Raw genomic sequence first — 14,534 nt, forward strand, 5'->3', positions numbered from 1 at the left:
CAGATATTATTGTTTCAAATAATTTGAGTTGCCTAGCAAATTATATATTTAATAATATATTTACATTTACCTAGTCAGTTTATTTAAATATGAATGTTAAATTGATGATAGTATGTATAATGTGAGGATATGGTAAAAATCATGAAGGTGGCATATGAGTGATTGAAGTTTAGGAAAATGCTTTATCTAATTCACTCATTAAGGCCCAATATCACACAGCAGAAAGTAAGGACCAAAGAGAAGGTAATGTATTTTAAGTACATGCTGTCATTTCCATTGACGGACAAATGGGTAAAGAAGATGTGGCATATACGTGTGTGTGTGTGTGTGTGTGTGTGTGTGTGTGTATACAATGGAATACTACTCAGCCATAAAAAGAATGAAATAATGCCATTTGAAGTAACATGGATAGATCTAGAAATTATCATACTAAGTGAAGTAAGTCAAACAGAGAAAGAGAAATAATGTATGATACCACTTATATGTGGAATCTAAAAAAATTATACAAATATAACTTATTTGCAAAACAGAAATAGACTCACTGACAAAGAAAACAAACTTATGGTTACCAAAAGGGAAGGGAAAAATTAGGAATTTGGGATTAAAAGAGGCACATTAATAAATATAAAATAGGTAAAAATAAGAACCTACTGTATAGCACAGGGAACTGTATTCATTATCTTATAATAACCTATATGGAAAAGAATATATAATAACTGAATTACTTTGCTGTACACTTGAAACATTATAAATCAACTACACTTCAATTTTTTAAAAAATGCTTTCTCATAATGATCTCAGGTGATTCCCCCCTAAACTGTAAGCTAAGAGACAAAAGTGTTGTTATAACCATTGTAAAACTAGAGTAAGTGAGACTCAGAGAGGATAAACAACATATGTGATGTCATCAGACAGCTGCACGGATCTCCCACTTCTCAGAAGACATTGTTAAAGAGAAAAACCACAGCTTTTCTCTGTGTAGGATTATTACGTGTAAATGACATCCAAAATCAGTTCTCTCTTAAATTCCTAGCCCTAAGCAAATTAGCCTCTATTTTCCCAGAAAAGATTTGAAATGGGGTGCTACCACAGCACAAACCTGGAGTGTCATTGTTTTTCAGTCAATGTTCTTTCTGGGCTTTCCTTTTGTTCCTCCTAGTGGTACAAGCAAGTAGGGATCAAATTCTGAGATGATAGAATTCTGAGGCAGCGCTTCCACAGAGCAGGCACGAGTAAGAGAAGCATATTATCTGGGCCCCAACAAGTAAACTGGCGCTTCCAGGGCATCCCAGATATAAACTGAAGGGATTAGGTTTCTTCCCTGAAAGATAAATGTGGACTTGGAGAACTGTAAGGGAGAATAATTCAGGTATTCTTAAATGTAAGTGGGATTTGAATTTCTCACATAAAATGAAGAAAATAGTCCTCCCTGAAATCAGATCTGTTCTGTGTCTTATTCAGAAATACATTAACTCTAGAGCCAGGGGCATGGCAGTAGAAGAAACAGAACTGTGGTTTCTAGACATAGTTTTCCAGCTCTTTTTTTGACCTTGAGCTTGTCACTTCCTTTCTGTGGTTGGCCAAATGTACTTTCAGAATTTTTGCAGTTTCAGCACTGTGTGATTCTAAACATACTGTTTATAAGAAGAAAAGGAAAGGAAAATTCAGACTTTACTGATCTCAAAAGTGGAGCACAGGGACTCAGCCTCTAGAATAATCTCGATTTGGGCCTGAATAATGACAAGAATGAAAATGGGCAATGGCACCCCACTCCAGTACTCTTGCCTGGAAGATCCCATGGACGGAGGAGCCTGGTAGGCTGCAGTCCATGGAGTCGCTAAGAGTCGGACACGACTGAGCGACTTCACTTTCACTTTTCACTTTCATGCATTGGAGAAAGAAATGGCAACCCACTCCAGTGTTCTTGTCTGGAGAATCCCAGGGGTGGGGGAGCCTGGTGGGCTGCCGTCTATGGGGTCGCACAGAGTCGGACACGACTGAAGCGACTTAGCAGCAGCAGCAGCAGCAGGGGCAGTTTCAGAGACCGTCCACCCCAGTGACTGACACTGAAAGTGGCAAAGATCATCCTTAGGACCAGCAGTCCAGAAGGACCCAGGGGCTTCCCAGGTGGTGCAGCTGGTAAAGAATCTCCCTGCCAAAGCAGGAGATGCAAGAGATGCAGGTTCAATCCCTGTGTCAGGAACATCCCCTGAAGTAGTGAATGGCAATCCAGTCCAGTATTCTTGCCTGGAAAATTCCATAGACAGAGGAGCCTGGCAGGCTACAGTCCATGGGATCACAAAGAGTTAGACACAACTGAGCATGAATAAGGATAAGGAGGACCAGGAGTCCAAAAGGACCCAGAGTAGGCAGGTCTCCATTAGAACTAAAGCTCCTAGAACTTGAAGATAGAAGTTGAGTTACTCCATCAGAACTGTAACAGTGAAATTCAGGAAATGTAGGACTTACCCCAGGACTGGAAGAGTGATGAAGGCAGGCTCAATTAGCACATTCCATTGACATTATGAAGGGCTTCCCTGATAACTCGGTAAAGAATCCGCCTGCAATGCAGGAGACCTGGGTTCAATCCCTGGATTGGGAAGATCCCCTGGAGAAGGGAAAGGCTACCCACTCCAGTATTCTGGCCTGGAGAATTCCATGGACTCTATAATCCAACATATGATGTTGCCTTATTCACTCATTTCTGCATCATTTTGGGTCATGTTTTCCAGAAGCTGACCCTGAGATGAGGATGTATGTGCAAGTGATTTATTAAGGTAAGGCTCCAAGGAGAAAGTACAAGAGTGGAGAAGCGGGTTAAGGAAGAGGAAAAAGCCAGGCCATGCTGATGAAGTCCTAGCCTCAGCCTGGTCGTGAAACTCTGATCATCACAGAATCTGTCCTGTCTCAAGGCAAAGGAGCTGAGCTTTCTACTCCTGCATTAGTCATTGACTTTTGGCTGCCCTGAAGGCATGAAAACTCCCATTACATTTCAACTATGAGAAGCATCAAGCTGCTTGCATAGCCCTGTGGTAGCACTCTAAAGGAGTCTGCAGGTGCAAGCTATTAAGAGCGAAGCCCCCCCCACAAAGCTGTAGATGGGACATTCTACTAGTAAATGTTGCTGGGGGCACCAATTATGTCCTCAGTATTCATAGAGGGCTGACTTTTCTCCCCATTTGGATAATAAATTTATATGAAAAGAAGCATAGGCTTTGGAGACCTGGATTTTAATTCTAGGCTCTGTCAATTATGAAGTTTGTGACCTTAGAGTGTTTAACTGCTCTGAGTCTCAGTCTTTGCACCTGCAATGTTTAATTGACTGATATCAAATAAACATGGCAAAGTTTAATCAGATGAATATATTTTCAAGTTTAAAATCTTTGAAATAAGAATATGTCTTATAATCACCGCTGGTCAGATAGTAATCACGACAGAGTTGTCCCTGCCTGTGCCTGGTCTTGGCTGTTCACATCATTGTCACCTTAATTGAGTTATACGCACGGTTGATAGTTCATAAGTTTTCTGACCATTTAAGATATCTGCAATATGATTACATTACAATTCAACTTTAATATGAAAAGTTTCTTTAGAAACACACAGAAAATAGAAACAATAGTAGAATGCAAATTTGGTATTAAAGATACAAATATTCCTCTTAGGAGTAATGACCACATTTACCTATTTTCAGCAAAGGAATAAACCAGCCATGGTCTTTACAGAACCTAAGAAAGGAAGACACCCACAGGTAGATGAATCTATATTATGTTCTATTACAGAGACATGTACAGAAGGATTGCCTATTGTGACAGAGACATTGCCCAATCCTTCCGAATAGCTGAAAGAAATTTCAAAACAAGAGGTTAGTGTGACTGACTCATAACGGTACAGCACTTCACGTGTCACATTTTAGTTGACAGGTTTTTTCTTTCTTCCTGATACTTTATGTATATATTATACATACACAATGGTGAACAGGCATCTAACAATGCCTTAGATTTGATGAAATTCCCCCAAATTCCACAATCACGTTTGGCTGTTCTCTGGAGCTGACAGTGCAGAATGTGAAAAAATAATGCTACCAGGAAAGAAGAGGCTGTATGGAAACATCAAACCTCATGCCTGGGTCCGGGGTGGCAGCAAAAAGTGAACATGGGACTGACTCATAACTGATGGGAAGGAAGCCTTTAAAGTATAAGAGACAGTAGCTAGAGATGACACATGGCAAACAAAGCTGTAACTTCCAGAGCTGCTCCCTCTGCCCTATCCTCACTAGGATTTCCTTTCCTCCCATGTGATGTGCAGAGACTTAATAGTCCCCAAGCTGCCCAAACAGAAGGCTCCCTGAAGCCCCTTGCTGGGCCAGGTGTAGCCCCTCTAGTTGCTGCATGGGGTGAGGCAGGGAGCAGTGGGGGGGTGCAGGGGGGCAGGGGGAAGGTTCTCATAGGAAGAAAGTGGAAGAGCACTCGGGGGCAGAGAGAGGCTAAGGATAGAAAGCAGTTTTCAATTAGTACAGAAATAACACTTAGAAAGTCATTTTGGCCATGTTGGTGTTTGCCAGTTGACTATCAGTCTTGTTATGACCCTTTCTTCTTATATCTCTTCTTCTCTATAAAATGTGGAGAGATTGCACAATATGGAAGGCATGAGCCAGGCTATAGTTTGCCATGGGCTTAAATCCCTGTTGGATGACCTTAAGCAAGCCATTAACTTCTCATACTCTCTACTTTTTCATTTATATAATACAGAAAACACTTGATCCTATATGTTTGGATAGATGCTTACACATAGGGCCCAGCACATAGCAAGTTCTTCATAGAGAGAAGCTGCTAGAATAGTATCTGTTTCTTTTGCACACACACCCTCTTACACACAAAACACCAGTACAATCATCCCTTGGTATCTGTAGGGAATTTCTTCCAGAACCCTCACAGACAGTAAAATCCTACAATGCTCAAGTATCTTATAAAAATGGCATAGTATTTGCATATAACCTATCCACACCTCCTTTATACTTTAAATTAGATGACTTATATTAACAATATCTACATTATATATGTCTGGTTTTAGAAAAGGCAGAGGAACCAGAGATCAAATTGCCAACATCTGCTGGATCATCGAAAAAGCAAGAGAGTTCCAGAAAAACATCTATTTCTGCTTTATTGACTATGCCAAAGCCTTTGACTGTGTGGATCACAATAAACTGTGGAAAATTCTGAAAGAGATGGGAGTACCAGACCACCTGACCTGCCTCTTGAGAAACCTGTATGCAGGTAAGGGGGCAACAGTTAGAACTGGACATGGAACAACAGACTGGTTCCAAATAGGAAAAGGAGTACATCAAGGCTGTATATTGTCACCCTGCTTATTTAACTTCTATACAGAGTACATCATGAGAAATGCTGGGCTGGAAGAAGCACAAGCTGGAATCAAGATTGCTGGGAGAAATATCAATAACCTCAGATATGCAGATGATACCACCCTTATGGCAGAAAGTGAAGAGAAACTAAAGAGCCTCTTGATGAAAGTGAAAGAGGAGAGTGAAAAAGTTGGCTTAAAGCTCAACATTCAGAAAATGAGGATCATGGCATCCAGTCCCATCACTTCATGGGAAATAGATGGGGAAACAGTGGAAACAGTGTCAGACTTTATTTTTGGGGGCTCCAAGATCACTGCAGATGGTGGTTGCAGCCATGAAATTAAAAGATGCTTACTCCTTGGAAGGAAAGTTAGGACCAACCTAGATAGCATATTCAAAAGCAGAGACATTACTTTGCCAACAAAGATCTGTCTAGTCAAAGCTATGGTCTTTCCTGTGGTCATGTATGGATGTGAGAGTTGGACTGTGAAGAAAGCTGAGTGCTGAAGAATTGATGCTTTTGAACTGTGGTGTTGGAAAAGACTCTTGAGAGTCCCTTGGACTGCGAGGAGATCCAACCAATCCATTCTAAAGGAGATCAGCCCTGGGTGTTCTTTGGAAGGAATGATGCTAAAGCTGAAACTCCAGTACTTTGGCCACCTCATGCAAAGAGTTGACTCATTGGAAAAGACTCTGATGCTGGGAGGGATTGGGGGCAGGAGGAGAAGGGGATGACAGAGGATGAGATGGCTGGATGGCATCACCGACTCGATGGACGTGAGTCTGAGTGAACTCCGGGAGTTGGTGATGGACAGGGAGGCCTGGCGTGCTGCGATTCATGGGGTCACAAAGAGTCGGACACGACTGAGCAACTGAACTAATAATATCTATATTAGATATTATTAATATAATATAGTCCAATTCCCTACAGATACCAAGGGATGGTTGTACCTTTAAACGCTACATAAATAGTTGTTATATCATATTGTTTAAGGAATATGACAAGAAAAAAGTCTGTACCTGTTCAATACAGAAAATCATAGTAGGCCTAACCTCATAGAATAAGCCAGCAACAATGTAACATAGTCTATCCCCAATTGATTGAATCCATGGATGCCAGGCCCTGGATTTAGAGGGCAATTGTAGCTTATCCAGTCATTAGTGGATGACTCACATTAGCTAGGCCATGTTGAAGATGTGGACTTTAGGCTTTGACTGCTGATAACCATTAAAATACAACCACAATGAGAACATCTGGTTTCAATAGAAATTCTAGTCCCTTTGTTTCTTTGAACCAGTTTAGAGTTTCTTTTTTTGCCCTCCAAAACAATTGAAAGCTTTGTACTAAAGTTAGCATTTCTGAGTAGATTGAAAACGTTCTTTATTGAAAAAACAAGTAGACTCTAGGAAAGATTGGGAGAGAGTTTTGGCAAGTTGCATTTCCATTAAGGGCATATTACATAGTCAACTCACCATGGTAAAGCAATTGAGACATTTCTCACTGACCTTTCTGGCCCCAATTATCTTATGCTCAGCAAAGCTTTCATGGAAAATATCATCACAACTTGTAGCTAATGAATTAGCTGAACACTGTCTGTGTCTTTAAAATATACCCCCTCATCCTATATTAATGCTCATTTAGTACTATTTTCACTATTATTTATATATTACAGTGAACATGCTTGCAGTTATGGCTTGGTGCCTTTGTCTAATTATTTCCTTAGGCCTTCTTAGAAATAGGAAACATGTTACATAGGTTTTTTTAACCGAACATGTATTGCCCCCCTAGAAAGTTTTTACTAATTTATAATTTAAGCAATAGTGTATGAAAATATCTTTCCTCATATCCTCAATAACATTTAAATCTTGAGAATTCCCTGGCAGTCCTGTGGTTAGGACTCAGTGCATTCACTGCCAGGGGCCCAGGTTTGATCCCTGAATGGGGAACTAAGATCTTATAAGCCACGTGGCATAGAAAAAAAACTTTAATCTTTACAAGCCTGGTAGATGAAAATATCATTTTATTGTTTTATTTTGCAATTCTTCATTAGTTAAGCATTTTTATGTTTGTTTATTAACCACATGGATTTCTCACTCTGAGTCCTTTACTCATTTTTCTACAGACTTCTGGCATTTTATTGTTATAAAGTTTAATTATATATAATAAATATGAATACATGTCATTTTATGAATATAAATACAAATGAACAACTCATATAATTTTATTGAGTGAGTATTTTAAGATTTAAGGTAGCATAATCTGGGCTGATAAAAAGAAATTACAAGTCATTCTTATGTTTTAATTTCAAATATATTATTTGGAATAAATTTAAGATAATTTTGTACTGGTCAACAAGACTTTAGCCACAATATTTTGATCACTACTTTGGGAATCAAAATAAACCAATGAGCTATTATTAATTAATCTTGGCTCCTCTGAGCAGGCCTAAGAGTAAATAAATAGGCCATGCCCTTGTGGTAACAAGCTTGGGGAAGGGAAAAAGGAAATTACCTGTGAAGGGCAGACTTTGCTGCTATTTCTCTGCTCTTGGTTGATGGCGCCATGAAATCAGTGACTATAATTCTCTGGCATGAGGTGCTTCGGCACTTGGTAGTAGAAGGCCCAGCAGCACAGCAGCCCTGCTCCACCTTTGGATTTGTTCTGAGAGAGGATGAATGGGTCAGGCTGGGAAGAGAGATACAGCAGGCAGGATCCTCTTCAGGGAGACGGGAGGACTAAAGAGGAGCACCCTACTACAGGCCAGGCCAGCTCCCTCCAGCTGTGTGATGGGGGGCAGTAGGCCTATGGGATGACCATCCCCACCAGAACCTGAAAGCTCTGGGAGGGCTGGTGGGACCTCAGTGGTACTGGTGGAGTCTCTGTTGATTAAGTTGCCTCAGGAGTAAATCTGTGTATATGCTGAGCTCATGGATCCTTCTCTGGTTTCTATGCAGTGATGAAATGTATAATGTTGCTATTGTTTTTTATCACTTAGCATTTTTATTCATGCTTGTATACCTGAATCTCTATTATTTTCCAACTGGGTTATAAATTCCTTGAAGGTAGAATTTCTTTATAAAATTCTTAATTTTATCAAAGTTTTAAGTACACAATAAATACTCAAATATCTATTTCTATGTAGTAGCACATAACCTACTAATAGACAACAGAATTTTAAAGGTTAAATAATGGTATATAAATACTTTATTATTGAACTATTGTTTGTTTTCCAGATCTGTAAAATGGGAAGGAAGAAGAGAATATACATAGGAAGGCAAATGGAAAACAAGATATTCTTTCTAGGTCACAGAATTTTATAATTAGAGAGGGTCATTGACATCATTAATCTAATATATTTATTTTACAGAAGAGGAAAATGAGACTCAGAAATGAGGAATGAGTAATCTTTTTGTTTTTTCTTTTAAAATAAAATAAAATCATAGATAGCAGCTTTTTTTTTTCTAATAAAACATGAACGATTCCCCACATCTTTAAAGATTGTCCTATGGCATCATTTTTAATAACAAATATTTTCATGTAAGACTATGCCACATTTATTAACCAATCCTGGGAAGGCATTTTAACCTAAATGGAAATTTTACCAATTCTTGTAGTAAAAACAAAAATAAGAAAATGAATATTTTGTTACCTTGGTATGAAGATTTAAAGTTGCTCAGTCATGTCCGACTCTTTGCAACCCCGTGGACTGTAGCCTACCAGCCTCCTCCATCCATGGGATTTTCCAGGCAAGGATACTGGAGTGGGTTGCCATTTCCTTCTCCAGGGGGTGTTCCCGACCCAGGGACTGAACCCAGGTCTCCCACATTACAGGCAGATGCCTTACTGTCTGAGCCAGCAAGGAAGCATTTAAAATTTGGTCTACTGGAATTTTGCTTTGACAGCAGATGATCAATATGCAGGAGATGATTATCTGTGTATAAGAGGAAACCAGGGGGCTCCTCAAGCTTCCTTCTTTTGCCTTCTAACTTCTCAGTCATTCCACAGTTTCATTCACTCCTGCAGCTTGCTTCACCCTAAAAACAAACAGACATGACTCACGTTGTTGTAAGGCAGAAATCAATACAACATTGTGAAGCAATCATTCTCCAGTTAAAATTAAATTAAAAAAACAAGCAAAAGAATACTAATTCACTGTTATTGGCATTATGTAAGTCCCTTCTTCCCCTGGCCAGATCCACCTCTCACCCTCACCTATCACCTCACATGTCCCACCATGTCCTACACTACAGCCCTTGCCCACTTACTCTCCAGCTTAGTTTGCATGTGTTGCTCACTTTGCTAACAAGCCTGTCCTATGCATCTCAGATACTATTTCACCTGAAGGCCTTCCATGGCATTACAGCTGCTCTCACTGGAGTGGGACTAATCCCACCCAACACTCTCCCTGCTGTCTCTCCAGGACTATGGCATGGAATTATAACACTGTTTCCTTGTCCTTCTCATCCATTTAATTATAAATCCTTAAGGTTATGGGGATCTTCAGCATCTTGAACGTGCCTGGTGTGCTGTAAAGTGCTCAGTGAACACCCAGAGAATGAACTAGGAACTGGTCTTTTAAATTTCTCACATCATTTCATTCTTTGGCTCCCTACTAAGTACAAACCTCTCTGCCTATTTTCAATGTCACAGGGAGTCCATCCAATAATCCTATCCCCCTCCACTCCTGGCATGCACCTCCCTCAAGAGGACAACCTACATGATATCCCTGATCCCCACCCTCCATATTCCCACCTCTAAACTGCTCTCCAGCCTGCTCTGTTCTCACAGCCAACAGTCAAGGATGAATCTGAGACCGTCCTCCTACTTAAAGTTGTCCACGATGACTCTTTTCAATGTGTTTGTTTAGTTATTATAGACTTTCTTTTTCTAACAGGCTGGTTTCAAATACTTAGTAATCTTTTATTTGTGTTTTGATACTTAGTTTGTAAACCATGCTCATTATAGTCACCTGACCAACCTCTTAACAGCTTATCCTGACAATTAGCATGCACAGGCATGTTCTAATTTCACTTAAAGCATATAAAATATAAATAAACATAATTTCTGATTCTCTTATTGCATCCTGGATTTATCTCATCTTGCCATATAATCATGTCTTTCCCAGAGGAATGTATGTTCCTTCTATATTTCTGTTATTATTACTCCATAAAACTCCTAGAATAGTGTCATACACATAATCAACAATAAAATATTACTTTATTAGTTGACTTTACATAGTTTAAAAATCTTTCTAAATGTTTCAGAAAACATTTATTACAATATTGGAAAATAATTAAAATATTATAGAGGAAAAAGTCATCCTATTCCACTAACAGTATTTAAAGTAATTCTAAATCAATTAAGGCCAAAATAATGGAGTTTTACTGTATTTCACAGAATCAGAGTCTTACAGTAGGAAAGAAACTTCAAAACTGCTTATTCCAACACATCCATCCAATCGTCAGATCCCCTCCGGCAGCTCCACAGTCAGCTTTGTGGCAAAGTGTACAGTGATGGGGAGAGCCCACGTTCTGAAGGCAGCTCAGTTAGAAAGTGCTTCCTTATGCATGTGTGCACGCTAAGTCTCTTCAGGCATGTCCAACTCTGTGTGACCCTATGGACTGTAGCCCTCCATGCTCCTCTGTCCATGGGGATTCTCCAGGCAAGAACACTGGAGTGGGTTGCCGTGCCTTCCCAGCCCTGGGATGGAACCCATGTCTCTTTTGTCTCCTGCATTGGCAGGCAGGTTTTTTAACCACTAGCGCCACCTGGGAAGCCCCTCTTCCTTATGCTGACACGTAAGTAGATTTCCTTGCAACTTCCTCCCACTTGTCTTACTACTACCCTTTGGTACCAAACAGAGCAAACCTAATTCTTCCATGCAGCAACTTTTCTAATATTTGGAGATAATCGTGATGGCCTCTCTCATCCTTCCCCTGCCCCCTCCTCTCTAGCTAAAGCTTCAAATTCCTCAAATAGTGGCCATTGTTCCTATTCCCTGGCCATCAGTGTGTATGTGTATCTGCATGTGTGTTTCCTAACTATGATCCAGTTTGTCCACATTCCTCAAAGAGTGGGCCCATGATTCTCTTGATTAGAGTTGCAAATTTAGATACTCCCAGGGCCCAGACTCCATCAAAGGTAAATGTGCGACTATAGCCCATTGTAAAAACATAAAGCTTGATAGGATCTGGACTTAACCACTGACTTAAGGCTTTCATGTTTTAATTTTAAACCTATGTGCTGATGAAATAATTATTGGTGCATGTGAGCCATGGTTGCCCTTCTGAGCCACCAGTTATCTGACTAAAGTAAAGTTGATTGTCACCTCTCTGATACAAAAGAGGCAACTGACATTATGCTAGCTATTATATGTATTTGTGCGTGTATACCCATATCAGTATATATATTACATATGTTATATGCATTATGTATTTTTTATTTGTTGTTTTTATAGTTTATAATATTTTTATGTAATAGCGATATACTATAATTTGTATATTATATGTAGCTGAAAATGAAAGTCTCTCAGTCGTGTCCGACTCTTGGCAACCCCATGGACTATAGCCCTCCAGGGTCCTTTGTCCATGGCATTCTCCATGCAAGAATACAGGAGTGGGCAGCCATTCCTTTCTCCAGGGATCTTCCCCACCCAGGGACTGAACCCAGATCTCCTGCATTGCTGGCAGATTCTTTAACATCTGAGATAAATGTTTAATTTTATCCTAAGCCTTGTAACCATGGAAACCAACAAAGGTTAAGAAACCTTCCCTCTAAGGGAGGGACAAGATAGGGTTATGGGATTAAGAGATACAAACTGCTATATATAAAATAGATAAGAAATAAAAACATGTTGTACAGCACAGGGTGTTATAGCCATTATTCTGTAATAACTTTAAATGGAGTATAGTCTTTAAAACTACTTAATCATTTTATTATATGTATATCGAAACTAATATAATATTGTAACTCAACTATACGCCAATAAAAATGTAAATATATATTTTTAATGAAAAAGAAAGAAATATCTCCTCTTTGTGTTCTGAAGAACATTTTACTGCAAAGAATTGCCACACCTTTCCCCATATGACTTCAATAAAACTCACGTATGCCCTCCCTTAAAACTCAACATTCAAAAAACTAAGATCGTGGCACCTGGTCCCATCTCTTCATGGCAAACAGATGGAGAAAAATGGAAAAAGTGACAGACTTTATTTTCTTGGGCTCCAAAATCACTACAGATGGTGACTGCAGCCATGAAATTAAAAGATGCTTGCTCCTTGGAAGAAAAGCTATAACAAACCTAGACAGTGTATTCAAAAGAAGAGGTCACTTTGCCAATAAAGGTCCGTATAGTCAAAGCTATGGTTTTCCAGTAATCTTGTGCAGATGTGAGAGTTGGACCATAAGAAGGCTGAGCCTGAAAGAATCGATGCTTTTGAACTGTGGTGTTGGAGAAGACTCTTGAGAATCCTCTGCACTGCAAGATCAAACCAGTCAATCCTAAAGGAGATCAACCCCGAATATTTACTGGAAGGACTGATGCTGAAGCTGAAGCTCCAATATTTTGGCCACCTGATTCGAAGAACCAACTCATTAGAAAAGACCCTGATGCTGGGAAAGATTGAAGGCAGGAGGAGAAGGGGATGACAAAGGATGAGATGGTTGGATGGTGTCATCGATTCAATGGACATGAGTTTGAGCAAACTCCGGGAGATAGTGAAGGACATGAAAGCCTGGCGTGCTGCAGTCCATGGGGTCACAAAGAGTCAGACATGACTTAGCGACACGCCCTCCCTTATTTACAAGACCTAACATAGACCCCCTCCAAATTTCCTTTCTTTTCCTCATAAATGATTCGCTGAACTGCTCTTCCCAAATAAATTGTGGTTAAGCTTTTCTCTTTCCTCCAGGCCCCCAAACTTTAGCCCATTTCAATCTGAGCCAGTTTACAGTATTCAGTACTCAGCATTCCTGAGAAGAAACTGGCTTCAGAACAACCTCTGAACTGCTGTCTGATCATGCCACCCTCCCTTCTCACTTTCCCACACCTGATTCTTTGCTTAGTTTTCTCTAAAAAGAAATATCTTTTTCCTTGATTTTTGAGAAGCTTGAGGATCTCATGCTTAAAGCATTCTCCCTGTTGCAATACAGTACTCTCTTTCCCCTCCTGGCCAAAATCCTTTTCAAATTAGTGTCTCCTTCCTAAGTCTGGATTTGTTTTTTCATTTGACAATGTACATTATAATATGTTAGACAGTAATAATACAGTAATATTACTATATTTGATCATCCAAGTTTGCATTCATTTCAGTGATAACCTTAGCACACTATTGAATCACAGTGATTATAATTCTGAATCCTTTCCCAATATATTGCTGATAAATCTCATTTTCCCTCTTTGAACAAGTCCTCATATCAGTTAATTTTTTTCTTCAACAGGCTATATCATTACTTCTGGCTGGTCAAGATATTTTAGGATCTTAATTCTATAACATCACTGAGGTAAATAGTTTTCTAACATTTACCAAATTCACCAAAGAACTTTCAATAGCTTCATTTATGTTATCAATAAAACATGTTCATGATACAGAGCCAAAAACTGAATCCTCAAGAACATTTAGAAAAATTTTCCTAGTCTCTTTTGTTAATAGTTAATGTAAAGTTAATATTCCCTGGAGGAGGAAATGGCAACCCACTCCAGCATTCTTGCCTGGAGAATCCCATGGACAGAGGAAGTTGGAGGACTACAATCCATAGGTTGGCAAAGAGTCAGAGACAACTGAGTGACTCTGCATGCGCGCGCGCACACGCACGCACGCACACACACACACACACACAGAGTTAACTCTATAGGGAAATAAAGAGGTAACATGTTAAATATGAAAAATCATTGGTACTTCCTTAAGGCAGAGGCATAAGGTGAATGAATATCTATGGAATGAATGGTTCAAGAAAGAACCACATTTCAATGTAACATCCTTTGATTTAACTGAGCATTTTTATTGTTTTATATTTACAAATTAAATATCAGTATAGTCATGGTGAAAAAAAAAATTGCCCAACTAGCTCCAACCCATCCATTAATCTTCTGAACACATGATAGTAGAACCAGGTTTTAAAATTTTTTATTGATTCATCCATCCAACAAATACATATTAATATTTATTGCAT

General features: G+C 39.4%; 1 long non-coding RNA gene across 1 annotated transcript in view; it reads right to left on the reverse strand.

Moving 5' to 3' along the window:
• LOC104971273 (uncharacterized) overlaps positions 1-14,534 on the reverse strand; it is a 32,495-nt gene that overhangs the window by 7,244 nt on the left and 10,717 nt on the right. The window contains exons 2-3 of the long non-coding RNA XR_001494297.3: positions 9,010-9,394; positions 7,872-8,021 (exon numbers count right to left, since the gene is read on the reverse strand). This is a non-coding gene — a long non-coding RNA (uncharacterized lncRNA). The remainder of the gene's footprint in view (positions 1-7,871; positions 8,022-9,009; positions 9,395-14,534) is intronic.

Source organism: Bos taurus, chromosome 2 (genome assembly GCF_002263795.3).
Source record: "Bos taurus isolate L1 Dominette 01449 registration number 42190680 breed Hereford chromosome 2, ARS-UCD2.0, whole genome shotgun sequence".
Taxonomy (NCBI): domain Eukaryota; kingdom Metazoa; phylum Chordata; class Mammalia; order Artiodactyla; family Bovidae; genus Bos; species Bos taurus.